The sequence below is a fragment of the Pan troglodytes genome, chromosome 6, assembly GCF_028858775.2.
Source record: "Pan troglodytes isolate AG18354 chromosome 6, NHGRI_mPanTro3-v2.0_pri, whole genome shotgun sequence".
Classification (NCBI taxonomy): domain Eukaryota; kingdom Metazoa; phylum Chordata; class Mammalia; order Primates; family Hominidae; genus Pan; species Pan troglodytes.
Window position 1 is genome coordinate 86335588 of NC_072404.2, and position 27433 is coordinate 86363020.

General features: G+C 50.3%; 1 protein-coding gene and 1 long non-coding RNA gene across 10 annotated transcripts in view; one reads left to right on the top strand and one right to left on the bottom strand.

Annotated features, from left to right (window-relative positions):
* The window catches only part of LOC747633 (probable E3 ubiquitin-protein ligase DTX2), a 147841-nt gene that overhangs the window by 77553 nt on the left and 42855 nt on the right, over positions 1 to 27433 (top strand). The window contains exon 16 of one of the 9 annotated variants that reach the window (XR_008536440.2): positions 4758 to 4876. The exons of 7 other annotated variants lie outside the window; for them this stretch is intronic. The gene's annotated coding sequence lies outside the window, so the exon portion shown is untranslated. Of the gene's footprint in view, positions 1 to 739; positions 903 to 4757; positions 4877 to 27433 lie in introns of those variants that run through there. One more of the 9 variants, XR_008536439.2, reaches the window with a different exon arrangement.
* LOC129135523 (uncharacterized) lies at positions 14355 to 17746 on the bottom strand. The gene is made up of 2 exons (XR_008536454.1): positions 17421 to 17746; positions 14355 to 15221 (listed from the first exon to the last, which is right to left on the bottom strand). It is a non-coding gene; the product is annotated as an uncharacterized LOC129135523 (long non-coding RNA).

Consider the following 27433-nt stretch of genomic DNA (forward strand, 5'->3'; position numbering starts at 1 on the left):
TCCCAGGTTCAAGCAATTCTCCTGCCTCAGCCTCCCAAGTAGCTGGGACTACAGGCATGCACCACCACACCTGGGTAATTTCTGTATTTTTAGTAGAGACAGGGTTTCACCATGTTGTCCAGGCTGGTCTTGAATTCCTGACCTCAGGTGATCTGCCCGCCTTGGCCTCCCAAAGTGCTGGGAATACAGGTGTGAGCCACCGTGCCCGGCTGTTTTTATGCCCGCCAGAGATTGGTGTGTCTGGACTAAATGGTGGAGCCAGGACTAGGCTCCCCTCCCGGCCCCACCCTCTGACTCACCCCCTCCCCAGAGAGCAGTTTCTGGGAATGTGCTAAAAACTTGGCTGGCTTCCCTAGCTGAATCCTGTGTTAAGGATGTTCTGCCCTAGGAGTCCCCGAGCTCACAGGCTGTGCTCCCATGGGGAGGGATGATGGGGATGAGAAGGGGAGGGTTTCATGTGCCCTTAGGGGCTGGAGCTACAGCAGAATGGCAGGTGTTGAGAACAGTCCAGCAACCCCCAGGCAGGGAGCCTTCTTTTTTTTTTTTTTTTTTTTTTTTGACTTTTAAGACAGAGTTTCACTCTGTCGCCCAGGCTGGAGTGCAGTGGCCCAATCTCAGCTCACGGCAACCTCCACCTCCTGTGTTCAAGCGATTCTCCTGCCTCAGCCTCCTGAGTAGCTGGGGTTACAGGCATGCGCCACCACCTCACCCAACTAATTTTTGTATTTTTTTTTAGTAGAGATGGGGATTTCACCATGTTGGCTAGGCTGGTCTCGATCTCCTGACCACCACCAAGCGATCCATCTGCCTCGGCCTCCCAAAGTGCTGGGATTACAGGAGTGAGCCACTGTGCCCGGGCCCCAGTTTCCTTCTGAAATGGAGTGTGCTGTAGGATTCTTGGCATGTCACGGGAATCTCAGGCAAATAGAGGTGATTATCTACCCAACAGGGTGTCATGAGAATCAAATGAGAAAACTGTGGGTGCCAGGAGTCCAGGAGACATCTAGTGGGTGCTAAAGGCTGTCATCTGGGGTGTGACATGGAGAAATTCCATTTTTGAATTAATTTATTTTTAAATTTTTATTTATTTATTTTTGAGACAGGGTCTCCCTCTATCACCCAGGCTGGAGCACAGTAGCGCAATCTCAACTCACTGCAACCTCTGTGTCCTGGGTTCAAGCAATTCTCGTGCCTCAGCCTCCTGAGTAGTTAATCATGCCCAGTTAATTTTTTTGTATTTTTGGTAGAGACAGGGTTTCACCATGTTGGCCAGGCTGGTCTTGAACTCCTGACCTCAAGTGATCCAGCCGCCTCGGCCTCCCAAAGTTCTGGGATTATAGGCGTGAGCTGCTGTGCCTGGCATTGTTTATTTTTGTTTGTTCTTTTTTTTTTTTTTGAGACAGGATCTCGCTCTATCACCCAGGCTGGAGTGCAGTGGTGCAATCACAGCTCCCCGCAACCTCCATCTCCTGGGCTCAGGTGATCCTCCGAACTAGCTGGGACTACAGGCTCATGTCACCACTCATGGCTCCCTTTTTTTTTTTTTTTTTTTTTTGTATTTTTTTGTGGAGACGGGGTTTCACAGTGCTTCCCAGGCTAGTCTCGAACTCCCGGGCTCAGGTGATCTGCCCACCTCAGCTTCCCAAAGTGCTGGGATTACAGGCATGAGCCTCCAAGCTGGGCCTATGTATTTATGTTTTTTAAGAGACAAGGTCTCACTTTGTCGCTGAGGCTGGAGTGGAGTGGCATGATCATAGCTCCCTGCAGCCTCAACCTCCTGGGCTCAAGCAGTCCTCCTGCCTCAGCCTCCCGAGTAGCTGGGACTGCAGGTGAGCACCACGATGCCCGGCTAATTTTTTAATTTTTTTGTAGAGACGGGTTCTTGCTGTGATGCCCCGGCTGGTCTCAAACTAACATGGAGAAATTTAAGATACTGCAGTGAATCTAGCCACTGTTTGGGCTCCCAAGCACAAGAACCCCCTTTGTCTCTGTCCAGGGGCCTCCTTCTCCCGGCTCCCAGCAGAGATGCCAACAATCTGCCGCTGGCTCTCCCAGCCTTGTCTTGAAAAGGGATTCAGAGTGTAACAGTTGCAGCAGCAGCACAGGGCGTCCCATGTTGGTGTGAGATGAGGGGTCTGGGGCCAGGGCCAGCGATGGGGGTGTCTGCACCAAGCCACTTGTACAATGTGATGTGGGGCCTTCATGCCTGATTCTCGGGAGAGTCTGTGACATACTAGGTATCCATCTAATGAACGCTTTTTTGTTTAGTTGGAGCTGGTTCTTGCTGCTTTGAACCAGAAACCGGGAAAGCGTGGCACAACAAAGCTAAGGGGCTTGTGGGTGGCATTATTGAGGGTCTACTGCTCTGGAGAAGGGAGGATTTCATTTGTTTACATCTGTTTTGTGCAGCTATACTCTAGAAGGGCTGGTGACCAGGTCACTGTGGGATCTAGAACTCTTGGCGGAGGTGGTTGAAGGCTCTGGGGGAGGGAGGGATGTGCTGGCTGGACTGTTGTAGGGAAACCAGCCATGGTTTAGGCCCCAAGGGCCTCTCTTGGAAGGCTGAGGTGGGAGGATCTCTTGAGGCCAGGAGTTCAAGACCAGCCTGGGCAACAACATAGCAAGACCTCATCTCTACAAAAAAAATTTGAAAAGTAGCCATACATGTTGGCTTGTGCCTATAGTCAAAGCTACTTGAGAGGCTGAGGCAGGAGGATTGCCTGAGCCCAGGAGGTCGAGACCAGCCTGGGCAACATAGTAAGACCTCATCTCCATAAAAAATTTTTTACATTAGCTGTACGTGTTGGCTTGTGCCTACAGTCAAAGGTATTTGAGAGGTTGAGGCAGGAGGATTGCTTGAGGCCAGGAGTTCAAGACTAGCCTAGGCAACATAGTGAGACACCATCTGTACAAAAAAATACAAAGTTAGTGGTGCATGGTGGTGTATGCCATGGTCCCAGCTACTCCAGAGGCTGAGGTGGAAGGATCACTTGCACCCAGAAGGTCAAGGCTACAGTTAGCCATGATCCTACCACTGCACTCCAGCAGGGTCCACAGAGCAAGACCATGTCTCTCTCTAAAAAAAAAAAAAAGAGAGAAAAAAAAGAGGCCGGGCATGGTGACTCAAGCCTGTAATCCCAGCACTTTGGGAGGCCGAGGTGGGTGGATCACCTGAAGTCAGGAGTTCAAGACTAGCCTGACCAACATGGTGAAATCCCATCTCTAAAAAAATACAAAAATTTGCTGAGCATGATGGCAGGTGCCTGTAATCCCAGCTACTTGGGAGGCTGAGACGGGAGAATTGGTTGAACCTGGGAGGCAGAGGTTGCAGTGAGTCGAGATGGCACCATTGTACTCCAGCCTGGGTAACAAAAGCGAGACTCCGTCTCAAAAAAAGAAAAAGGATTACAAGACTGATAACGAGTAGGCTACTAGGACCGGGGGAGCTGACATTCTCCTGAATGTTGGTGGCCCTGTACTCGGAAACAGCCACCACCTCGGGAAACGTGGCAAATCCAGTGGACTTTCTGCATGCCCCTGTCTTCTGGCCTGGAGATTCCTTTTCTAGGAATTTATTCTCAGCTGCATTTGCTCCCATGCAAAATGTGTGAGCCATGCAGTTGTCAGGTAAAAGCAAATGTTGGCAACAATTGGCCTGTCCACTAACAGGGAACCCAGACCTGTTGAAGAGAGATGGTATGTCTGCCCAGTGACAGAGAGAATGGGCATGCTTGCTTGCTTGCTCTTTTTTTTTTTTTTTTTTTTTTTGAGACAGGGTCTTGCTCTGTTGCCCAGGCTGGACTGCAGTGGCGCGATCTTGGCTCACTGCAACCTCTGCCTCCCCCAAAATTCAAGCAATTCTCCTGCCTCAGCCTCCTGAGTAGCTGGGACTACAGGCGTGTGCCACCACGGCCAGCTAATTTTTGTATTCTTAGTAGAGATGGGGCTTCAGCATGTTGACCAGGTTGCTCTCAAACTCCTGACCTCAGGTGATCTGCCCGCCTCAAGTCTCTCAAAATTCTTTTTTTTTCTTTCTTTTAAAAGACACATTTTCAGTCAGGCACAGTGGCTCACACCTGTAATCCCAGCATTTTAGGAGGCTGAGGTGGGTGGATTATGTGAGGTCAGGAGTTTGAGACCAGCCTGGCTGATATGGTGAAACCCTGTCTCTACCAAAAATACAAAAACTAGCCAGGTGTGGTGGTGGGTGCCTCTAATCCCAGCTACTCAGGAGGCTGAGGCAGGAGAATCACTTGAACCGGGGAGGCAGAGGTTGCAGTGAGCTAAGATCGCACCACTGCACTCCAGCCTGGACGACAGAGTGAGACTCCATCTCAAAAAATATATAAATAAATAAATATAAAAATAGAAGACACATTCTCCCTCCGTTGCCCAGGCTGGAGTGCAATGGTGCAATCATAGCCCACTGCAGCCCCAAACTCCTGGGCTCAAGCAATCCTCTTGCCTTGGCCTTCCCAAGTGTTGGGATTACAGGCCTGAGTGCCTGGCCGGATGTTTTCCTATGTATAAATATGTATGACTCTCCAAGTTAAAATAAGTGAAACTGTAAGTGTAAACTGTAAGCTACTATTTGTGTATAAAAGAAAAAATATGTATATATATATGCTGATGCATTATAAGCAGAGACTGCTGCCAGAACAACTCACAAGGAACTAAGAACACTAGATGCCTGTAGGAGGGAATCTGTGTGGCTGGGTGAGACTTGTAAGACTTACTTTTCTTTTTTTTTGAGACAGAGTTTCACCCTTGTCGCCCAGGCTGGAGTACAATGGTGCGATCTTGGCTGGCTACAACCTCCACCTCCCAGGTTCAAGCGATTCTCCTGCCTCAGCCTCCCTAGTAGCTGGGATCACAGGTGCCCACTACCACATCCAGCTAATTTTTTGTATTTTTAGTAGAGACAGGGTTTCACTATGTTGGCCAGGCTGGTCTCGAACTCCTGACCTCAGGTGATCCACCCGCCTCAGCTTCCCAAAGTGCTGGGATTATGGGCATGAGCTACCACGCCCGGCTAGAGACTTACTTTTCATTGTAATAATTGCAAACTCTCAGTATCTTTTGAATTTGATCAAATGTGCATGTACCATACAAATAACAAAATAGGAAAACAATATAACAGAAACTAGAATCTGTGCTAGACGGCCCCACACACACAATATCTCCTGTGTACTTTGTTTTTTGAGACAGAGTCTCAATCCTTTACCCAGGCTGGAGTACAGTGGCTGGATCTCAGCTCACTGCAACCTCCCACTCCCAGATTCAAGCGATTATCCTGCCTCAGCCTCCCGAGTAGCTGGGATTACAAGCACCCACCACCATGCCCGGCTAATTTTTGTATTTTTAGTTGAGATGGGGTTTCGCCGTGTTGGCCAGGTGACCTCAGGTGATCCGCCCACCTCAGCCTCCCAAAGTGCTGGGATTATAAGCGTGAGCCAGCACATCACAATATCTCCTGTGTACTTTGGGCAGGTGTTTCTGCTCTCACGACCTCTTTGCAGTCGATGAAACTGAACCAGCTCACAAGCTCAGGAAGCTGCCCAGGGTCACCCAGCAAGGGAGTGAGTGGTGAAGCTGGGTCCCGACCCAACTCTGCAGTCATGCTTGCGACAATGCCCTCAGGGGAGCCAGCTCCTCAGGGCCAGTCACTGCTGTGCAGGGCCCCAAGACTGAGCCATGAAGATGGATAATTCTAGAAACTCCGCTCTGGACAGAATCTGTGAGAAGGTTCTCGCCCCAGTGGAAAGACCTGCCATCAGGGAGTACTTGGGAGGCCAACCCTGGCAAACCTGGCCCCGCCCCGGTGCTACCTGTGTGACCTCCTGACCCTCCAACAGGAAATCTTCCCACTGTGAACCTCATCGAGGTCCACTGTGGAGGGACGCAGGAGGAGTAAATGAGGTGACAATTGAGAAAGCCGCTGCTCCCAAGCAGGTGCACAAAAAATCAAAACAAAAACAGGTCTCTCAGACCCAAAACCTCTGAGCTTTGAATTAAAATAAAACACATTTACTCCACATATTTTTTAACAAAAAGAAAACGTCACATCAGGAAACTCTGATTTTGTGGTAGCTGACATGGTGTTTTCTTGTACGTGAATAGAATCCTGACATGTAGTGCACGTTGATGTATAGCTTTAACTGACCCTGGGTTTTGCAGACCAGGGTTTGTTTAATACACTCCATTCTAGGCCAAATCAGGACAAAAAAAAAAGAAAAGAAAAAAAAAAGAAAAGATCCGAATCTAGGTATTTTATAATCTGCTTTTTAACCTCTAACCGCAGAGCACGCTGATCAGACCTCATATCTTGGAGGTTTAGGAGACAAGTTAGAACTGTAGCATGTACCTGTTAATTTTGTTTAATTTATGGTGTCTCAATCTGTCTGTGCGTCTGCACGTGTGCAAGCATTGAAAGAAAGGAGAGAGTAGTCCGGGCGAGCACAGCAGGCAGTTCCAGGGCCAGACGGGCCCATCCCCAAGTAGATAGCAGTCTACGGATCTCTCTCTGGCACAGAAGGCACCTCACCTCATACCACTCTCCTGGACACCTGACGAACTGAGCCCTCCCAGGGGAAGACACTCCCCAGGCCTGGGCAGGGCTTACATGCGCACTCTCTCTCTTCTTTCCCTTTTTCTTCACACCGCAAGCACTGATGACCCTGTTGAACTCGTGGGAAACTTCCTTTCTCTGCAGGAGAGAGAACGTGGCATTCTGGGCTCCCCACTCCCATCCCTGTAGAAATGGCCCAAACTCACACCAAAACGTGGATGCTCTTCAACTTCCAAACCTACCATTTGCCCTTCTTTCATTTCGCCTCTTAGTTCTTTTTATGCACAGTTTTAGGGCAGTCTAAGTACAAACTGAAAGTCTAACTTGTCTCTGATTCCTCCCTTGTCTAGGTGTATATGCGTGAGAATAGAGGCGGGTGAGAGTGTGCGTGCGTGTGCGTGTGTGCAATTTTATACGTCTGTGTATTTTCTTAAGTACCTGTGCACACGTAGAGTGCATTACTGCCACCTTTTTCAATAAGCTGTTTTATCAGTTACGGCTTCTACAAGTTTGCTAATTTAGACTTCTTTATTGCCATATCTTTAAACTAACAATAGATGATTTCGGTATATATATATATTTTTTTTTTGCTTATTTATAGGTGCTGTATTTTATTATCTGATTGTTAGGAAGGGATGAAAGGGGCAAATATTCTTTAGAGGGATAGACTGCCAGCAGTATTGGGTATAATTTACAAGATGTAGTTGTCATACTGTATATTACTGATTGAAAACTTTTTGACCGTATTGTGTATCATTGAAACCTTTGTCTTAGGTCAGCATCTTTGGATGACATTTTAATGGTGCATTCATTATTTCTTAAGTTTAATTAATATTACTTTTTTTTTTATTTGGGGGGTGGGAGGGAGTTATAATTTTAAAGGTATGCTCTGGCTGTTCCACCTCCGTGTGCTTGTTAATTAACTTGTAGGACTTCGACTATAAGATGTGAAACCACGTTTCTTGCATGATGTTTTAGAGATTCTTTCATTTACAGTCTTTTAACCTGCAGCTGCAGCACTTAGTTCACGTTTTCACAAATTTCGAGAGTCACTACACTAAAGACAATGCCTTTTCATGAATAAGAAGTTTTCAGAAGGCTCTAGGGGGCTGGGAGGCAGGCTGTTCGTTTGTCTTTTGTTGGGGGTATCATTTCTGAACTTGAAATCCAGTTCAGGGAGAAGAGAATTCAAAATTAGAGGAGCTTAAGGGGACACAGGTCAACATCTAGCTCGATTCAGGTGCATTGAGAAGAGTGAGTTCCCATTGGTGACCCTTAGGACAGTGAGTGGCAGAGCCCTGACGACTGTGGTGTCCTCTCCACAAAACCCTCAAGGGACTTTTGTCATCATGTGTGATGAATCTTTAAATATCATCTAATTTTCATAAGAATGAAAAGAAGTTAACAGGAAATAGTAGGCTAGGGTTTAGTTTTAAAGGCATGACTGTTATTTACAAAGGTGTTAAATCTGAGGAAATTCACAAATACAGATTTGTCCATTCTAGTGGCCAAACAGTAACAGTCTAAAATGCAGTCATTTTGACCCTCCCAAGCAATTTAGTCATATGTGTTGTTTTCTCTTTTCTGTTTTTACTTCTTAGATTTTTAACTAGGTTACTGTTGGTTCCCATTCTGTCTTTTTTGCCAGACTTACATCTGGTGCCAGATACAATCAGTTGGTTAAATTTTGCTTGCAGTTCTGTGTATTTTTTTCCTCTATTATTATTATTTTTTTTTTAAATAGAGATCCTAACGTTAGATCTTTGATGTGAAGCTAGCACTGTCTGTAATACTTCTAAGAGCTGCCACTAAAATAATACAGCAATCTGTGGCCAGGGGAGCACCCCCTCCTGGTTGGGCCCCTCAGTTGGAGTCTAAGGGTTAATCTCTCATCTTGCTAAGCAGTATTCAAGTGCCTTGAACAGTGTCCCCTCGGCATGGCTCCCCTTTAGCAGGCTGGCATTCCAAGCAGTGGCCCCCACAGGCAGCCGACCCCCTTCCTCTTCACACTCTATGAGTTTAAAAAGCTGATTTGTACCTCTCCCCTGGGGGAAACGGTTCCATATAAAACACTAACACTTAATTACAAGCTCCATTATGCCATTTTAAATGGCTTCTTTTTGTTGATTGGAGGCATTGTTCATAACTTAAGGCTTTTGCCATTAACTTAGCTGGCTAAGCAGAGGCTCGGCGTAAAATCAGTGTTTGCATTTAGCCTCTTGACCCGGAGTTCCGGCCCAAGCTCCCTTGTGATAGCCGAGATGGCAGGTGTGTGAGTTCTGTCCTAGACCTGTGCCCAACTCACTTCCACCCCAAAGGCGTCTTCTGTCCTCCTCCCCAACCCCCGAGCTCCCTGGTAACCTCCTCTTGAATTTCTGTATCAGTGAAGACATCTGTGGTCTCCGCTCACCAGATCTCTCTTTAGAAAGGGTTATCAGAGCCATGGAGCTTAGGTCAACTGGATTCTTCTAGACGATCTTAGGAGGCATCTTGGCATGAGGCAGCTTCTAAGCATCTCCTGGGACAGGATCGGGGTGACAGCCCAGGGATGCATGCGTTGGAGAACTCTCTGAGAAATGCCAGGATCGTGGCTCACAGGGGCCCACCATCAAAACCTGCTACTTTGTGCAGGTAATTGAGGCAAAAGATACCAGTCGACAGCCTCCCTGGGGTAGATCCCTTGTACCTCCAAAGTACAAATACCTCCCTGCTCAGTTTCCTTCCTGTCGCCATCTTTGTTTTCTTCCCATTGAAAAACCATCCTGTCTGATGTGGACGTTCAGGTCTGCTGGTTGGCGGTCCGGGCCCAGAGTGCAGCAGAGCTCTGGGTTAAATATTCCTTTCTGGCCACCGCCCAAGCCCAGGTGGCCAGCTCTCATACCCCATCTCCCTCCTTGGCCAGGGCCAGCATCAGGCGTGCAGCTCATGACCAGTTTACACAGGCTGCAAAGAGATCGCTGTGGGCCTTGGCTGACTACTTTAAGATTATGCCAGAGCCAGGCCCTAAAAAGAGAGGGGAACAGGAGTCCCCAGGTGAGCTCTCTCATGGGCAGGTGCCTTCCCGACTAAGGTTGGACTGGATGACTTTGTTCCTCCTGCATGCATGTCCTTTGATGCAAGGGTGATCAATGAACTCTGTTGACATTCTATGCAATGTTTTTCATTCCTCTGATTTTAGCAAAGCAAATCTTACTGAAAAATAGCAGAGCCAGGGGAACAGATGCATGTCCTTCTGGGAGTCACACAAAAGCAGAGAGATTTTGAACTGAGGGGTGACAGCCTTTGCCTTAAATGCAGTATGACAGGCGCTTCTTGGCAGACCAGTAAAAACAAAAGCCCGTAGACCTTACTCATCCCACGCCGACAAGCCAGCTGTACAGGGCGAGATGTAGCAACATGGGGCGTGAGCGGTGGGCGTGCTGGGCTATTTGCTGTGGTACTTTAGGCTGGAGGTTTGGCTCCTGTGCTGCCGGTGGGGGGCCCTGTCCCTCCCCAGATGTCCTCCCTCTTCTTCACACTCCTCATTGTCCCTTCTACCTCACTAACTTGTGTTCTCCATCTGATGTCACCCAGAACCACACCCCACAGAACTGTGAGGCACGTGGGCTGGAGAGAGCAGAAAAGCTGCCAGCGCAGCAGACACGAACATCCCTCTGCCTGGTGGGCCGGCTTTGTGTGTCTCTCCTTTTGTGAGCGCAACACGGACAAACAGCTATGCTCTGCAAGGCACACGGATGTTTCCCTTCCACCTGTTCCCAAAGCTCCAGCAGCTGTTTCTTCTGCAGGCAGGGCGTGGTCTCGGGCCTCTGAGGGTCTTGTCTTTTGTCTGCCTTCCTTTCTGTCCAGTCCTGCTCAGCTGTTAAGATCCATCATGGCCATTATCCTTGTCCCGGACTGCCCCAAAGTGGCCACATGAGGACACTTCCTAAGATTCCCAGCTGGCTTTGGGGAACGCTGTAGCTCTTGGGTGTCTCTTGTCTCTGGCATGGTTTTAGCGTCACTGCGAACACTCCTTTGCAAACATCAAACATCTCAAAGACGGAAAAGGATAGATGGCTTCCTCCAGCCTACACGCCCCGTCCACAGTTGCATCACCCTCTTATCCCAAAAGAATATGCCAGTTCCCATCCAGCACCGAAGAAAATCAGCTCCTGGGGCTGCTGGTTGGAGGTGGGTCTGTCCACTGTGGGGGCCAAAGTGTTCCCCTGCTGGAGACAGTTTGCAAGTAAGAACCTAAGGATGGGGACAGCATCCTGTGCTTGGGCATTGACCAGCCAAAGCTCACATTTAGAAATCTCTCAGTGCTTCTGTGGTTTCACCTGGGCATCGATGACATTAGGGAAGCCTTTGTGACCACAAGGGCAGGGCTTGTGCCCTGAGTGGCAAGGTGGTGACCTGAGGCCAGTGTGATGTGGTTGGATCTCAGCGTGTACTGAATGCCAGTCTGGCCGACACACTCGAACGCTAAGAGAATGGTCCAATTTGATGATCTTATTTCTATTTCGATCAGGTTTTGACTTTTTGTAGATGAAAACTACCAGGGAAAAGGGGAAGCAGGTACCCAATAAAGTTTAGAAAGATCCAGTCTGTGAAACCCTTAGAGATGGGCTGAAAGTTAAGTCCACAACCCTTGGGCTTAATCAGGACGGAAGAGGAGGGGGTGTGGGGGGCAGAGCGTAAAACAAGCCCCAGCCCTATTCCCGGCCCCCCAGCCCAGTCTTCCCAATCCCAGAGGCCCCGGCAGCCTGTGCTCCTCACCACCCTGGTCAGGGGAATGGAAGGAAATGCAATTTCTGCCTGTCTGCCCGACTTCCAAAAACTGCCTCCTCCTGCCCAGGCCTCTCCCACCACCACCTTCCCTCCAAAGATAACCGTGTCCATGCCATCCGTGGCATCATCTCGAGTTTTCATTTTTGGATGAAGTGACATTTAGCTTTAACAAGACATTTCCAAAGCGCCTAGTCTCCTCCAAAATGCTAACTTTAAAAGTTGGGCATTGTAGGCGAAAAATCCCGAAAAAAAAAAAAAAGACAAAAAAAAAAAAAAGGCTGGCGAGAGAAAGACATTTGGCTATGCATAAATGTGCACTTCCCCCATGCCCCCGTTCTTAAACTCTTAAGATGCCTTTGAGTTGCTTTTCATGAATCCTTTTAGTTTACCCGATAATGTTAAGAAAGCATTAGTCTGCGTTACTGTAATTTCTGTAGTGTTTACGCTTTAATTTCTACCACAAAATATGCTATATGCTATGTATCAAGCTTTCTGTAATCAGAAAGAAAAGGTGCCTTATATCCCAATGTCACGGCTACATCCCTATGGAAATTAATCAGAAGCACAGTGTGTACGGAAGCATTGGGACTTCTGCTGGTGAAACAAGAGACCATTCAACAAGACACATTGAAGTGGCACGGAGCTGCTTTTGTTTTATAATTCTTTTTTCCCCCCTTTTCCTTCTTCTTTTTTATTATTATTTTTTTTTGTAGTTTGCTTTAAACAGAAAGCACTTAAATAGATGACTATGTGTAAAAGCTCTGTGCAATTGAAATCATTTTTCTTCATTTTAAAAAAATAACGTATTGCACACCAAATGAACTCAAAGTAGGCTTTAGACCAGGATGATTCAGGTTATGAATGAGTTTGTTCACTGTAGTTCCGTTTGTTCATGAACCGGAGGGAAAACAGGCCTCCCCAACTCCCTCCAGTCTCCCAGCCTGCCTCTTGGTGACCACTGTGCTGGGCGTGCAGGGCCCACGGGCTCTGGCTGGAGCCACTGGCCTGACGAGTCAGGATAGGGAGTGTCCGTGATTCAGAAGATGAGACCCTTCCCCAGTGTCTGAGGCCACAGCCATCCCTTCCAGCACTTAATCTTGTCTTGTTGAAATGGACTGACTGCTACTGACCTGCCGGCGTGCGTGAGGGTGATTATAAAAGGATGTTTCCTTGAGAAAAAAAAATATATATTTCTATCCTCTTCTATTTATTATTAGGTTAATCATTTAAGTACTTATCAGGAGTGTATTGTTATTTTGTGTTTTGTTGTCATAAATGCTTTTTGCTGTCACTCTAGTGGTTACTATCCTCTGCCTTCCTCTCCTCTCCTACTCCCCCAGAGAACCAAGGCATCTGGGGGATTGACTGGGGGGCAGAGGGGGTGTCCCCAGCAAAATCAAACACCTGTCTCCAGAGTAGCCACTCAAAAACTGGTGGTCTCTATGTGTCTAACTTTTTAAATGAGAGTGTTTATGAACAAAAAAATTTACCAACGTGTGAGGGAGTTGCTGAGTTGAAGAATGCTCGCTTGAGGAGCTTCAGAGGAATCTTAGCAAAGCCAAGTTCAGTTCCCCAAAGCCTCCTAGAGCCTCTGGTAAGACTTCTGGGTTCATGAAGTTTCGGCGAGCCGTGGTCAGAGAGGGCGCGGTGGCCTGGCCAAGACTTTACCTCCAAGCGAGAGAGTGATTTCTTGCAAGGCCCGCACGGGTTGATATGTTTTGGTTGGTTTTTTTTTGTTGTTGTTTTTCTTGCGTACAAAGTTGGCCAAAACCATCTTTCAAAGCAACAGTGTTTTGTAGTACCAGGCTGTGGCTTGAGGGCTCGCCTAGGAGATCATAGGCAGAGGGCCCCTTTCCCCTATAGGTGGTTCAATGTGGAGGAAGGTTGGGTGTGGAGATTGCTTGCTGTGGCCCCAAGCTCACCAGCAGGATACCCAGTTGTTGCCAATCGGGTGTGAAGGTGAGGTACCCTGCCTCAATCCCATGGGCCCAGCAGAAGGAAACTTACCCCAGGCCAAGGCAAGGGCCCTGCTCACCCCAAGGTAGGCTGGGAAGAGCATCTCTTTCCATATCATCACCTCCCCTTCTCCAAGATTGCCGGGGTCCCTGATTTTGTTCTCTCTTTGAAAGAAACCCTCCACCGAAACAATGGTCCCCATCTCCCCAGAAGCCTTTTTTTTTTTCATTTTTCTCTAGTCTATGCATTTCTCTCTCTCAAACCATCTTCTGCCTCTTCCCTTGAGAAAACGGGCATCTCACGTACCCCCATCTGAGACCTCTTGGAAAAAAAAATCCCGTGTATTCTGGAGATGTGAGAATTCACCCAAAATTCTTAAAACATTGGAGAATAGCTTGTTATAAAATAAAAGTGGGGGTAAAAAGAAGGTGGTTTTCCCCACATCCCTTTGCATTGAATAAGAGACCTAGTTCTTTGCGTTTGTGCAATAACTCTTTGCTGCTTGCCTTGAGAGCGGGTAGCACCACGCTCCTGTCCAGACTACTAACAGCACAAGACGCACTCACAGGGTGGCGGAATCTTCCGGAAAACTCTTTATAAGCTCAGCTCCCCCCACCCCACCCCCACTCCAGCGTTTTGTCACGTCTTACATTTTAGCAGTATTTTATATTTTCTGTAACGCACCAAGTCTTAGATCTTTCTAGAGCTTGTTTGTTCATCCTCACAATCACAGATTTTTTTCTCCAATCCTCACAGAGACCCAATTGACCAAAAAAGAAAAAAGGAAAAAAAAAAAAGGCGTCTTTTTTTTTTTTTTTTTTTTTGTACAAATCGCTTTGAGATGCCTCTGGTGTGTTGCTGTGTGACATCTCTCTGGTAACATTTTCTTGCTATTTGTTTGTCTACATTAAGAGTCAAAGTTGACCTGGCTGGCGTGGGGGTGGGGGAGGCACCCGTCGGCCCCTTGGTGTTGTCCCTCTGTCTTTGGTTAGCCATACGATGTTTGTTCTCAGCACTGTACAACGGTCCCTATATAATACGGAGAAGCAATATCACTGTATGAGACTCACACCATGTATTATTATTCACTAGCACCCTAGGTGTGATAATTGAAGTAAATATCTTTTATACAAACACAAGAATGTGAGGGTTTTTTTTATTTAAAGTGCTCTGGCCTGAGGACGAGCAGCAAACACTGTCATTCGGGGTCCAAAGGGCACCTCAAGAATCGCCGTTCCCGAGGTCGTCCTCTTTGCACCTGTCCGCAGGTCCTCGGGCGTGTGGCTTCCGGGCACACAGAAAACCGTGTGGTTCTAGGATACATGGGGATCTCAGGCACTGCTCTGTCAGTCTGCATCTGGTTCACAGGAAGGGCTTCACCAGGGCCTGCGTTCCTACTTGCTGTTGTCACCAGCACTGTTTGCCTACCCTTGAACCAAGCCCTTGCCCTCCCTGGCGTCCGCTTCCTTGTCTGTAAAATGGAGACACCATCGCCTGTCATATAGGCTTGCTGTGGGGAACCAGGAATGGTGGCCAGTGCTGGTGCAGCACTGGGCTGGTGGTGGCAGCCCCAATCGATGGCACTCGGGTGACCAGGACTACGGCCAGTCTCCTCTGCCGTGTGGCCTGCAGCTGGTCAGTGGCGTGGCCTCAACCTTCTGTGTGGGAATCTCACTGTGCCCCTGACTCTTGATGTAACAGAAAGACAAGTGAAAGGCACCAGTTAATGCTTGCGAGTGGGACAGTGGCTTGCAGGTCTCTGGAATGATGGGGCTACTGAGAAGAGTCTCTTTCCAGATGGCGCTCGGGCTGGACGTGGGGGGAGAGCTCTGCAGAGGTGGCTGTTAGGCTTCTCCGCGCAGTTGTGACTCAGAGGCTGTTGCTCGTCTTGGGTTGGAAAAGAGCTGTCTGCCAGGCCGACGTGTGTCTGGTGGAAGTGGGAGATGACTTGGTCGCGTATTAATTTGGAGATTTCAGATTGTGAAATGTCCACATGTGATACAGAATCGTAAGCCCCTCTCCCAATTCAACTGGATTCAATCCTTCCTCCAGTGGGAGAACCCAGAGTATAGGATGGAGACACCCCCCAGTGCCAGGTGCCCTCGGCAGCCCCGTGTCTGATGCAGTCACTTAGGGCTGGGGGTGTCTCTAGAGTTGCCCAAAATGCTGGTCTCCTCAGATAGGACAGGCCTGCATAAAACCCTAAGAGCTGGCCCGGCGCAGTGGCTCACGCCTGTAATCCCAGCACTTTGGGAGGCCGAGGCGGGTGGATCACTTGAGGTCAGGAGTTCAAGACCAGCCTGGCCAACATGGTGAAACCCCGTCTCTACTGAAAATACAAAAATTAACCAGGCATGGTGGTGGGTGCCTGTAATCCCAGCTACTTGGGAGGCTGAGGCAGGAGAATTGCTTGAACCTGGGAGGCGGAAGTTACGGTGAGCCGAGATTGCGCCACTGCACTCCGGCCTGGGCGATAGAGCGAAACTCAGTCTCAATAAAACAAACAAACAAAAAATTAACCCTAAGAACTCTGCTAGTTTGGTATTTGACAGACTGAAGTCTAATGTGGTTAATTTTTCTGTTTGCTAGTTTAGGTATGCCCCTATGTATTTCATGATCTGCTAACTAAATTAAAATAAGAAATGTTAAAAAAAAAAAAAAGAGAGAGAGAAAGGAAGGAAGGAAAGGAAGGAAGAAAGGACAGTTGGGCACAGTGGCTCATTCCTGTAACTCCTATAGGCCCAGCACTTTGGGAGGAGGTCAAGGCAGGAGGATTGCTTGAGTCCAGGAGTTTGAGACCAGCCTGGGCAACATAGTGAGACCCCATCTCTACAAAAAATAAAAAATTAGTTGGGCATGGTGGCATGTGCCTGTAGTCCTAGCTACTCTGGAGGCTGAGGTGGGAGGATCACTTCTGCCCAGGAGTTCAATGCTGCAGTGAGCTATGATGGCACCACTGCACTCCAGCCTGGGCAACACAGCAAGACCCTAAATCTTGAAAAAAAAAAAAAAAAAGGAACACTTAGCTCAAAGTCTTTTTCCTCAGAAAGTTGAGACAGGATCTCTGTCACCACCTCCTCCTCCCAGGCTTAAGCAACCCTCCCATCTCAGCCTCCCAAGTAGCTGGGACCACAGGTGTGCACCACCACGCCTGGCTAATTTTTTGTAGAGAAGGGGTTTCACCATGTTGCCCAGGCTGGTCTTGAACTCCTGAGCTCAGAAGATCCACCCACCTGGTTCTCCCAAAGTACTCGGATTATAGGAGTGAGCCACTGTGCCCGGCCTCCCCATCTGCTTCTAAAGTGAGATTTAATTAAGCAAAACTGCAGTTGCACCTGGTTTTGCAGGGCCAGCTTCAGAGGCAGAAAAAGAGTGAGATTTCATGTTCTGACTGCAATTGGGCGATGCCTCCATTCCAGGCAAATGGTTCAGCCTTGACCTTTCTCCCGTCTCTGCAGTTAAGTGGGTCTGAACAGAACCTTGTTACTTGCTTTTGTTTTTGTTTGAGACAGAGTCTGTCTCTCTTGCCTAGGCTGGAGTTTAGTGGCGTGATCTCGGCTCACTGCAACCTCTGTCTCCTGAGTTCAAGCAATTCTCCTGCCTCAGCCTCCCGAGTAACTGGGCTTAGAGGTGTGCGCCACAACGCCCAGCTAATTTTTAGTATTTTCAGTAGAGACGGGGTTTTACCATGTTGGCCAGGCTGGTCTCAAACTCCTGACCTCAAGTGATCTGCCCACCTTGGCCTCCCAAAGTGCTGGGATTACAGGCGTGAGCCACCGCGCCCGGCCCCTTATTTGTTATTTGTTTCGTTTCGTTTTGTTTTTAAGATGGAGTCTGGCCCTGTCACCCAGGCTGGAGTGCAATGGTACAATCTCGGCTCGCTGCAACCTCCACCGCCTGGGTTCAGGCGATTCTCCTGCCTCAGCCTCCCAAGTAGCTGGGATTATAGGTGCCCGCCACCACACCTGGCTTTTTTTTTTTTTTTTTTTTTTTTTGTATTTTTAGTAGAGATGGGGTTTCACCATGTTGGCCAGGCTGATCTTGAACTCCTGACTTCAAGTGATCTGCCTGCCTCAGCCTCCCAAAGTGCTGGGATTACAGGCGTGAGCCACCATACCCACCATACCTTATTTGATGCTCTGAAGAAACACAATTGCAGGTAGACAGGGTGGCGCGACGTGATGATGAGATATATTAGAGCACTTGAATTGTCTGCAATGGTCCTGTGTGCTTCTGTTACAAAGCCCCTCTGAGTGGCTGCCTGGGGGCATGCTGCTCCTCTCACGGTCCTAACATGCCAGCTTTGGGGGCACACAGCTTGCTGGTATCTACTTCAGCTCATCACTGATTCCTGTGAGGTGGCAGAGGCCTGGGCCTGCATGTACGGACCCAACCAGGGAACTGGGAGGGCTCCACAGAGCTACCGTGATGTTGCCCGGGCTCCCGGCCAGTGGGCCGTTGCTTAGCAACTGACTCATACAGTGTTGAGTGACCGGCCTCCACAGACAGGGGAGACACAGCCTGGGCCCAGCCTTAGGCAGGCATTGCTGAAGTTCCTGTCTTTTCCAAGAAATTCAGACTCTTAGAATACCAACAGGAAGGGCCCTGGTGGAGCATGGTGGGTCACGCCTGTAATCCCAGCACTTTGGGAGGCTGAGGTGGACAGATCACCTGAGGTCAGGAGTTTAAGACCAGCCTGGCCAACATGATGAAACCCCATCTCTACTAAAAATACAAAAATTAGCCAGGCATGATGGTGCATGTCTGTAATCCCAGCTACTCAGGAGGCTGAGGCAGGAGAATCACTTGAACCCAGGAGGCAGAGGTTGCAGCGAGCCAAGATTGCGCCACTGCACTCCAGCCTGGACGACAGAGTGAGACTCTGGCTCAAAAAAATGAAAAATAAATAATACCCATACGAAGAGCCCTTTTTTTTTTTTTTCAAGCAGAATCAAGTATGGATAAGTAATAGCAGAGCTTCCCATTTGGGGCAGTGGTGTGGCCTCCAGGGAGCGGGATTTGAGGACAACCCTCCCATTGTTCAGGGAGGCGTCAGTGTCTCTGTGGTCAGGAGACACTGGCTGTATCAGGATTCCAGCAGCGTCTCTTAGTGGCTGATGACCGTGAGCAAGTCTTAAGTCGATGCTCAGGAAATCTTTGAAAGAATAAATGAGTTTAACTTCCTAGTGCTTCTGTTTCTGTCTCTGTAAAGGGGATATAAAAAGCCAAACTCGGTCGGGCACGATGGCTCACACCTGTAATCCCAAGGCTTTGGGAAGCCAAGGCAGGAGGATCACTTGAGGCCGGGTGTTCAAGACCCACCCTGGGACACATAGCAAGACCCCCATCTCTACGAAAATGTTTAAAATTCACCGGATGTGCTGGCACATGCCTGTAGTCCCAGCTACTTGGGAGGCTGAAGGATCGCTTGAGCCCAGGAGCTCAAGGCTGCAGTGAGCTATAATTGCACCACTGCACTCCGGCCTGGGTGACAGAGTGAGACCCTGTCTCCAATAGAAAAAATAAGAGGTAGGTGGCTCATGCCTGTAATCCCAGCACTTTGGGAGCCGAGGCGGGTGGATCACGAGTTCAAGAGATTGAGACCATCCTGGCTAACATGGTGAAACCCTGTCTGTACTAAAAAGACAAAAAAATTAGCCAGGCATGGTGGCAGGCACCTGTAGCCACTCAGGAGGCTGAGGCAGGAGAATCGCTTGAACCCAGGAGGCAGAGGTTGTAGTGAGCTGTGATACCTCCACTGCACTCCAGCCTGGGCGACAAAGCAAGACTCCATCATGGATGGATGGATGGACGGATAACTCACAGGGTTACTGAGAGGACCCAGGGAGAAGACCTGGAAAACCACTCACCCAGCACCCAGTGGCAGGGCAGAGCCTGGAAGGATCCAAGTGAGGCCTATGCAGTTACTGGCAGTGGAAGCAGCAGAGGACTGGCTGGCCCTGCCAGGGTCTTGCTGCCCATGGCCAGGCCCCATCTCCTGGGGTCTTTAGTCTCCTCTAACACACATGGCCTCTGGGTTTGGCTGTGATGGGGTGGGACTGAGCCGTGGTAGATGCTTACATCAGACGGATTGCAAAGAGGGCCAGCTGTGCCCCAGCCTGGGAGACCCTGCAGCTGTGGGAATCCCGGTGCAACTTTCCAACTGAGGAAACAGATGCTTGCCGCGGGGTAGTATCCACTCGCCCGTGAGCTAATACATACCGAAGGCTGACCGTGGGCCGCTGCCTTACACGCTGGGGTTATTACAGGGCAAACCAGGAGCTCACCTTCTTGTGGGAGGGACAGACAGTAGACGTAATAAATAAGTGAATGAGATAGTTGCTTCGAAGGTAATCAATGTTATAAGGAGGATGGGAAGAGCAAGTGAAAAGGGTTAAACTTTTTTTTTTCTTTTGGAGATGAAGTCTTACTCTGTTGCTCAGGCTGGAGTGCAGTGGCGTGATCTTGGCTCACTGCAACCTCCACCTCCCAGGTTCAGGCGATTCTCCTGCCTCAGCCTCCCAAGTAGCTGGGATTACAGGTGCATGCCACCACGTCCAGCTAATTTTTGTATTTTTAGTAGAGACAGGGGTTTCACCACATTGGCCAGGCTGGTCTCAAACTCCTGATCTCAAGTGATCCACCCGCCTTGGCATCCCAAAGTACTGGGATTACAGGTACGAGCCACCACACCTAGCTTTTTTTTTTTTTTTTTTTTTTGAGATGGAGTCTCACTGTTGCCCAGGCTAGAGTGCGGTGACACAATTTCAGCTCACTGCAACCTCCTCCTCCCAGGTTCAAGCAATTCTCCTGCCTCAGCCTCCCAAGTAGCTGGGACTACAGGTGCACACTGCCATGCCCAGCTAATTTTTGTTATTTTTAGTAGAGACAGGAGTTTCATCATGTTGTCCATTCTGGTCTTGAACTCCTGACCTCAGGTGATCTGCCCGCTTCAGCCTCCCATAGTGCTGGGATTACAGATGTGAGCCACTGGGCCCAGCCGAAGGGGGTTAAAGTTTTAAATCGGGTGGTCAGGGTAGGCCTCCCTAAGAAGTTCACTTCTCTGTTTAATTTATTATCTTTTTCTCTTTTTTTTTTGAGACAGGGTCTCACTCTGTCACCCAGGCTGGAGTGCAGTGGTGCGATCTCAGCTCACTGCAACCTCCACCTCCGGGGTTCAAGCGATTCTCCTGCCTCAGCCTTCCGAGTAGCTGGAATTACAGGCGTGCATCACCATGCCCGGCTAATTTTTGTATTTTTAGTAGAGACGGGGTTCACCATATTGGCCGGGCTGGTCTCGAACTCCTGGCCTCAAGCGATCTGCCTGCCTCGGCCTCCCAAAGTGCTGGGATTACAGGCATGAGCCCCCATTCCCAGACAGAAGTTAACTTCTTTTTTTTTTTTTTTTTTTGAGACAGAGTCTTGCTCTGTCACCCAGGCTAGAGTGCAGTGGCGTGATGTCAACTCACTGCAACCTCCGCCTCCCAGGTTCAAGTGATTCTCCTGCCTCAGCCTCCCAAGTAGCTGGGATTACAGGCGCCCACCACCGCGCCTGGCTAATTTTTGTATTTTTAGTAGAGACGGGGTTTCACCGTCTTGGCCAGGCTGGTCTCGAACTCCTGACCTCAGGTGATCCACCCGCCTCGGCCTCCCAAAGTGCTGGGATAACAGGCGTGAGCCATCGCGCCCAGCCCAGAAGTTAACTTCTAAACAGTACTGGCAGAGCTGAGGGAACGAGCCCTGCAGATGTGAGAAGGAAGGACGTTCTAGGCAGTGGGAACTGCCTGTTCAAAGGTCTCGTGGTGCAAATGTCTCTGGAAACCAGCATGGCCGCAGCACCGTGACCAGGAGGAAGAGTGGGAGGTGATGAGGTCAGAGAGACCAAGGAGAGGCGGAGCATGGGGGCCTTGTCGGCCATTGCTGAGGCTTTGGTTTTTACTCTGAGTCAACTGGGAGGCATTGGAGGGTTTGAACAGAGGGTCCTGGCTCTGGTGGGGAAACAGGAAGTAGGATTTATTGGTAGGAGTGAGTAAGGAGGGGTCAGCACAGGGGAAGCCCTCAGAAGCTCACCCAGGAGGCCACAACTGGGGCTGCGTTTAACCCCCCCAGCCATGCCAGATGAGCTGCTTCTCAGCCACCATGTGGGATCAATTTCTTCCACACTGAACTTGGTCAAGGCCCGCTGCTTTGTGCTGTGGATCTTCTGGCAGCCAGGGAACTTAGACTTGGCCCTGCATATGGCCTCAATCACACGCTCATGGTTCTGCTCTTAGTACGGATAGACACAATGACCTGGCCAACATAAACCCTGGCTGTCACACCCTGGGGCTTTCCAAGGGCACCCCGAATACTTGCCTGGTGCCTAGACCACAGACAGCACGAGGCCAGAGACACAAATGTCCAGTGGAAAGAATTGTCTCCAACGTTCCTTAGGGCAACCCATGTAAGAAACAGACTGTGTGGCCGGCCGTGGTGGCTCACGCCTATAATCCCAGCACTTTGGGAGGCCAAGGTGGGTGGATCACCTGAGGTCAGGAGTTCAAGACCAGCCTGGCCAACATGAAGAAACCCTGTCTCTACTAAAAATACAAAAATTAGCTGGGCATGGTAGCGGGCGCCTGTAATCCCAGCTACTTGGGAGGCTGAGGCAGGAGAATTGCTTGAACCCTGGAGGCAGAGGTTGCAGTGAGCCGAGATTACACCACTATACTCCAGCCTGGGCAACAAGAGCAAAAATCTGTCTCAAAAAAAAAAAAAAAAGAGAAAGAAAGAAACAGACTGTGTACTTTACTGAGGAGGCTGCTGTTTGCAACCACTGCACCCTACAAGGTCACTATTTTTTTTAAGAGACAGGGTCTCACTCTGTTGCCCAGGCTAGACGGCAGTGGCATTATCATCGCTCACTGCAGCCTTGACCTCCTGGGCTCAAGCAATCCTCCTGCCTCAGCCTCCCAAGTAGCAGGGACAGGCGTGCACCACCACACACGGCTAATATTTTAATTTTTTGTAGCGACAGTCTGGCTATGTTTCCCAGGCTGGTCTCAAACTCCTGGACTCAAGCAATCTTCCTGCCTCAGCCTCCCAAAGTCCTGGGATTACAGGCATGAGACAGTTGCACCCGACCAACTTTTTAAAATGCTCTCTCTGGCTGCTGCTTGGTGCCCAGATCATAGGTTGCAGAGGGAGGCCAATGAGGAGGCTGATGCCATCATCGCAATGAGAGGTGGTCATGACTCGGACTAGGTGGCAGCAGTGGTAAAAAGGGACTGGATTCCGGAGATATTTTGAAAGTAGAGCCAAAAATGAGACTTAAGGCAGGGGCAGTGGCTCACGCCTGTAATCCCAGCACTTTGGGAGGCCGAGGTGGGTGGGTCACTTCAAGCCAGGAGTTTAAGACCAGCCTGACCAACATGGTGAAACCCTGTCTCTACTAAAAATACAAAAATTAGCCAGGCGTGGTGGTTCATGCTTGTAGTCCCAGCTGCTCAGGAGGCTGAGGCAGGAGAATCTCTTGAACCGAAGAGGTGGAGGTTGCAGTGAGTTGAGATCACGCCACTGCACTCTAGCCTGGGTGACAGAGTGAGACTCCGTTTCAAAAAAAAAAAAAAAGACTTAAGACAGATTCAGCATCAGGAGTGATGGAGAGGAGTGAGGCTACCTCCCGGGGTTTGGTCTGAGCCACCGAAGGGTCGCAGAGAGCTGGGTCAGGCCGGGAAGGGGGTCTCTGCCTATCCCTGCAGATGTCACCTCCCGAGGCTGGACTACAGGGGTCCACACTTGGGCTTGGGGAGTACAGACTTGGGGAGGAAGGGATCAGGCTGAAATTCAGACCTGTGAAGATTGAAATGCCAGTAGAAGATCAAGTAGAAGATAAATCCAAGGAGAGGCGTGGACTGGAGTCCCACACTGGGGAGGCATCGGCTTGTCAATGGCATCCCGCATGGCCAGAGCGGATGAGGGGGCAGAGTGAGGCATCTGCGGACGGTCCCTGTGCAGCAGCGGCAAGAAGCTTAGCAGGGAGGGCAAGGACCAGTCAAGGAAACAGGGCAGAGCAGCCAGCCGGGGAAGGAGGCCCAGGAGGGTCAGTGACCTGGAAACTAGCTGCTAACACAGCAGCTCAGATGAGAGCCAAAAAACAAGGACGTGGCAATGTGCAGAGGTCATTAGGGACCTTGGCAAGGACAGTCAGCGTGAGGGGTGGCAGAGTCTGATGGGAAGGGCTTGAGGAATTGGAGGAGCGGAATTAGATGCTTGAGAAGAGACAGCTTCTTCAAGGAGTTTTGCCAGAGTGGGGTCAAGGGAAGGGGCGTGTGTGCATGTGTACATGCCTGCTAGGAGAACATGCTTGCATGCATGTAGAAGGCAAGAGCCGGTGCTGCAGGAGAGGGTGGCATTGCTGGAGACCCCATTGCGTAGGGGTGGGGGCCAGCACCTGCAGGCATGGGGAGCCGGCCGGGGGGGGCTCAGTGGTCACCTGAGGCTACCTGCAGGATCTACAGGTGCAGAGGCAGGGAGGGGTGGATGAGGCAGCAGCTTGGCCCCCTCAGTGTCCTCCTAGCAGAGATACCATGTGCACCGAGCGTCTCCACCATTCCTACCTGGCCTGCAAGTGATTTAATAAGACAGGGGCAGGCGGGCGTGTGGCTCATGCCTGTAATCCCAGCACTTTGGGAGGCTGAGGCGGGTGGATCAACTCAGGCCAGGAGTTCGAGACCAGCCTGGCCAACGTGATGAAACTCTGTCTCTACTAAAAATACAAAAAAGCCAGGCATGGTGGTGCATGCCTGTAATCCCAGCTGCTTGAGAGAGTGAGGCAGGAGAATCACTTGAACCTGGGAGACAGAGGTTGCAGAGAGCCGAGATCATACCATTGCACTCTAGCCTGGGTGACGAGTGAAACTCCGTCTCAAAAGAAATAAAAAATAAAAAGACAGGGGCCCCTCGCGCCTTCAGGAAAACCATAGGTACAACACCGCTGGCCTCGCTATGATAAGTCTCTGCATTTAATCCTTCTGCAGTCAGAAATCATGCCTAGACTTTTTTTGGGCGTGGTGCAGAGAGGGACAGGGTCTTGCTCTGTCACCCAGCCCGGAGTGCAGTGGTGCAATCGTAGCTCTCTGCAGCCTGGAACTCCTGGACTCAAGCGATCCTCCCGCCTTAGCCTCCTGAGTAGCTGGGACCACAGGTGCACACCACGATGCCCGGCTAAGTTTTGTATTTTTCTGTAGAGATGACGTTTTGCCATGTTGCCCGTGCTGGTCTCAAACACCTGAGCTCCAGCGATGCTACCACCTCTGCCTCCCAAAGTGCTGGATTCCAGCCGTGAGCCACCGCACCGGGCCCTCCTGAAGTCTTGACCTTAAAGATGCTTTGATTCCCTCCTCCCCTCTGTGAGGTGCCCCCTCTAGGATGTCTTTGTGGGTTCTCCCAGAGGATGAGGTCCCAGTCTTTCCTGAGGGGAAGGGGACCGTCTTGGGCCCTTACCCCACAGACTCCTTTTCTGAGCCCCTTTCCCTGTCTCATGCTCACTTATCCACCCGTCGCCTGTCATCCCTCTCTCCCCTAAACAAAATCTGTCCCTCTCTCCTGGGTTTCTGGGTTGCAGATGGTCCATTCCACACACTCTATGCTTCTCAAGCTCCCCTCTCGGGCACACGTTACTGCTCTTCCACCACTTCTGCCCATCGGGCTGTGCCTTGCAGCCCTGCATGCCCCCACCACCTCGACGACAACACCTTCGCCTCGCTCAGCCTCTCTGTAGTTTCTGACCCCCTGACCCTCCGTATTCATTGACCCTTCTGCCTCATCTTGGTGCCTTCACCTGCATCCTCCTGGTGTCTCCCCTGCCTCCTGCCGCCTCTTCTCAGGGTCTTTGCGGGACCCCCTTTGTGGATCACCCCCTGAAGCTCTGGCCACCTCACAGCAGCACTGTCTCAGGACCTGTCCACCACCCCTGATTTTCTGTATGAGCTGTTCTTGCATTGTATAGAGAAATACCTGAGGCTGTGTAATTTATCAAGAAAAGGGGTTTCTTTGGCTCATGGTTCTGCAGGCTGTACCAGAAGCGTGGCGCTGGTGTCGGTTTGGCTTCTGGGGAGGCGTTGGAGGCTTTACTCATGGTGGAAGGCGAAGTGGGAGCAGGTGTGAGACATGGCGAGGCCAGGAGGAAGAGAGAGAGAATGGGGGTGGGGGAGGTGCCACGCTCCTTAAACAACCAGATCCCTATCTCAGAGACAGCACCGCGCCACAAGGGACCCGCCCTGTTCCCCAAACACCTCCCACCAGGCCCCACTTCCAACACTGGGGATTAATTACTTTTTTTTTTTTTTTTGAGACAGGGTCTCACTCTGTCACCCAAGCAAGAGTGCAGTGGTGTGATCACAGCTCACTGCAACCTCTGCCTCCTGGGCTCAGGTGATCCTCCCATCTCAGCCTCCCTAGTAGCTGGGACTACAGCTACACCACCACACCCAGCTAATTTTTTGTGTGGGTTTTTTTGTTTGTTTGGTTGGTTGTTTGTGTAGAGACAGGGTTTTTCCATGTTACCCAGGCTGGTCTCGAATTCCTGGGCTCCAGTGATCCTCCCTCCTCAGCCTCCCAAAGTGCTGGAATTATAGGCAAGAGCCACTGCACCTGGCTTGATTACATTTCAACATGAGATGTGGACAGGGATGAATATCCAAATTATATAATTCCACCCCTGCCCCCTCACGCAAATCTCATGTCCTTCTCACATTGCAAAATACAATCATGCCTTTCCAACAGTACCCCAAAGTCTTTTTTTTTTTTTTAGATGGAGTTTCACTCTTGTTGCTCAGGCTGGAGTACAATGGTGCCATCTCAGCTCACTGTGACCTCCACCTCCCAGGTTCAAGCCATTCTCCTGCTTCAGCCTCCCAAATAGCTGGGATTACAGGCGCCCGCCACCATGCCCGGCTAATTTTTTTTTTTTTTTTTTTTGTATTTTTAGTAGAGACGAGTTTTCGCCATGTTGGCCAGGCTGGTCTCAAACTCCTGACCTCAGGTGATCTGCCCGCCTCGGCCTCCCAAAGTGCTGGGATTACAGGCATGAGCCACCACGCCCACTCCCAAAGTCTTAACTCATTACAGCATTTTGGTCACAACCATCGAACAAGTCTCTAAGAAGTTCCAAACTTTCCCTCATCTTACTGTCTTCTTCCAAGCCCCCCAAACGCTTCCAAGCTCTGACCGTTGGGGCCCTAGATCTCCTCAACCAGCATATCCAGCCTCAGGTCCACAGGTCCAAACCCCACCGCACACATGCCCTTAGCTGTTCACAAGCACCTTCGTGCTTACCAGAACCGAGCCAGCCAGCTGCCCACCCCTTCCCCCACAGGGGGCCAGGCCCGGGCCTCCCCACCTGGGTTCTGTACAGCAATGGGGTCCACAGCTCTCTCTCCAGCTCCTTCTGTGGCCTCGCCCCAGAGCCCTGTACTCCTGAGGTTGAAGAACTTGCCGAAGGTCGTGAAATTCATAAAAGGCAGGGCCAGAATGCAAGCCCGGTTCTGGACTTGACATCAAGTGGCCACCAGAGATGTCACCCCAGCTTCCCCACCTGCGTGTTCCAGCCTCCAGCAGAGAAGGCAGGGTGAGGCAGCCGGTGGGGGATAGGGGACCCTCCCATGGCCGGTGAGGCCCTGTCCTTCTCTAAGTACATCTAACTGAGGCCCCTCTCTGGGGGAAGCCCGCACAGCCAGTCTCCTGGCCTTCGCTTCCTCCCAGCGTGGAGTGACAGTTTCAAAGCACAGCTCTGGTTGCTGCTGGGATCCAGCTGGGCTCTGGGACAGTGTCCAGATCCTGTCCCCTGCAGCCTCCAGTTCTCTGTCCACCCCCCTCTACCCACAGCCTTCCCTCCAGTCTCACCGTCTGCCAGCCTCTGCTGCCCTGTCTTACCCAGCCTGTTCTCTCTGCCTCACGAGCAGCCATCCCCCAATTCTGCTGCCCGTGCAACTGGCCTGTGCTCCTATCACCCCAAGCCACCTCTTCAGGGATGGCCTCCCCCAACCACTCAGCCCTGCACCCTCAGATCCCCTCAGGAGCTAACCCAGTGCCCAGAGCATCTGCAGCAGTGCCAATGGCCAGGCCTCCAGGCCAGCTTAACACATGGGCCTTTTCCAG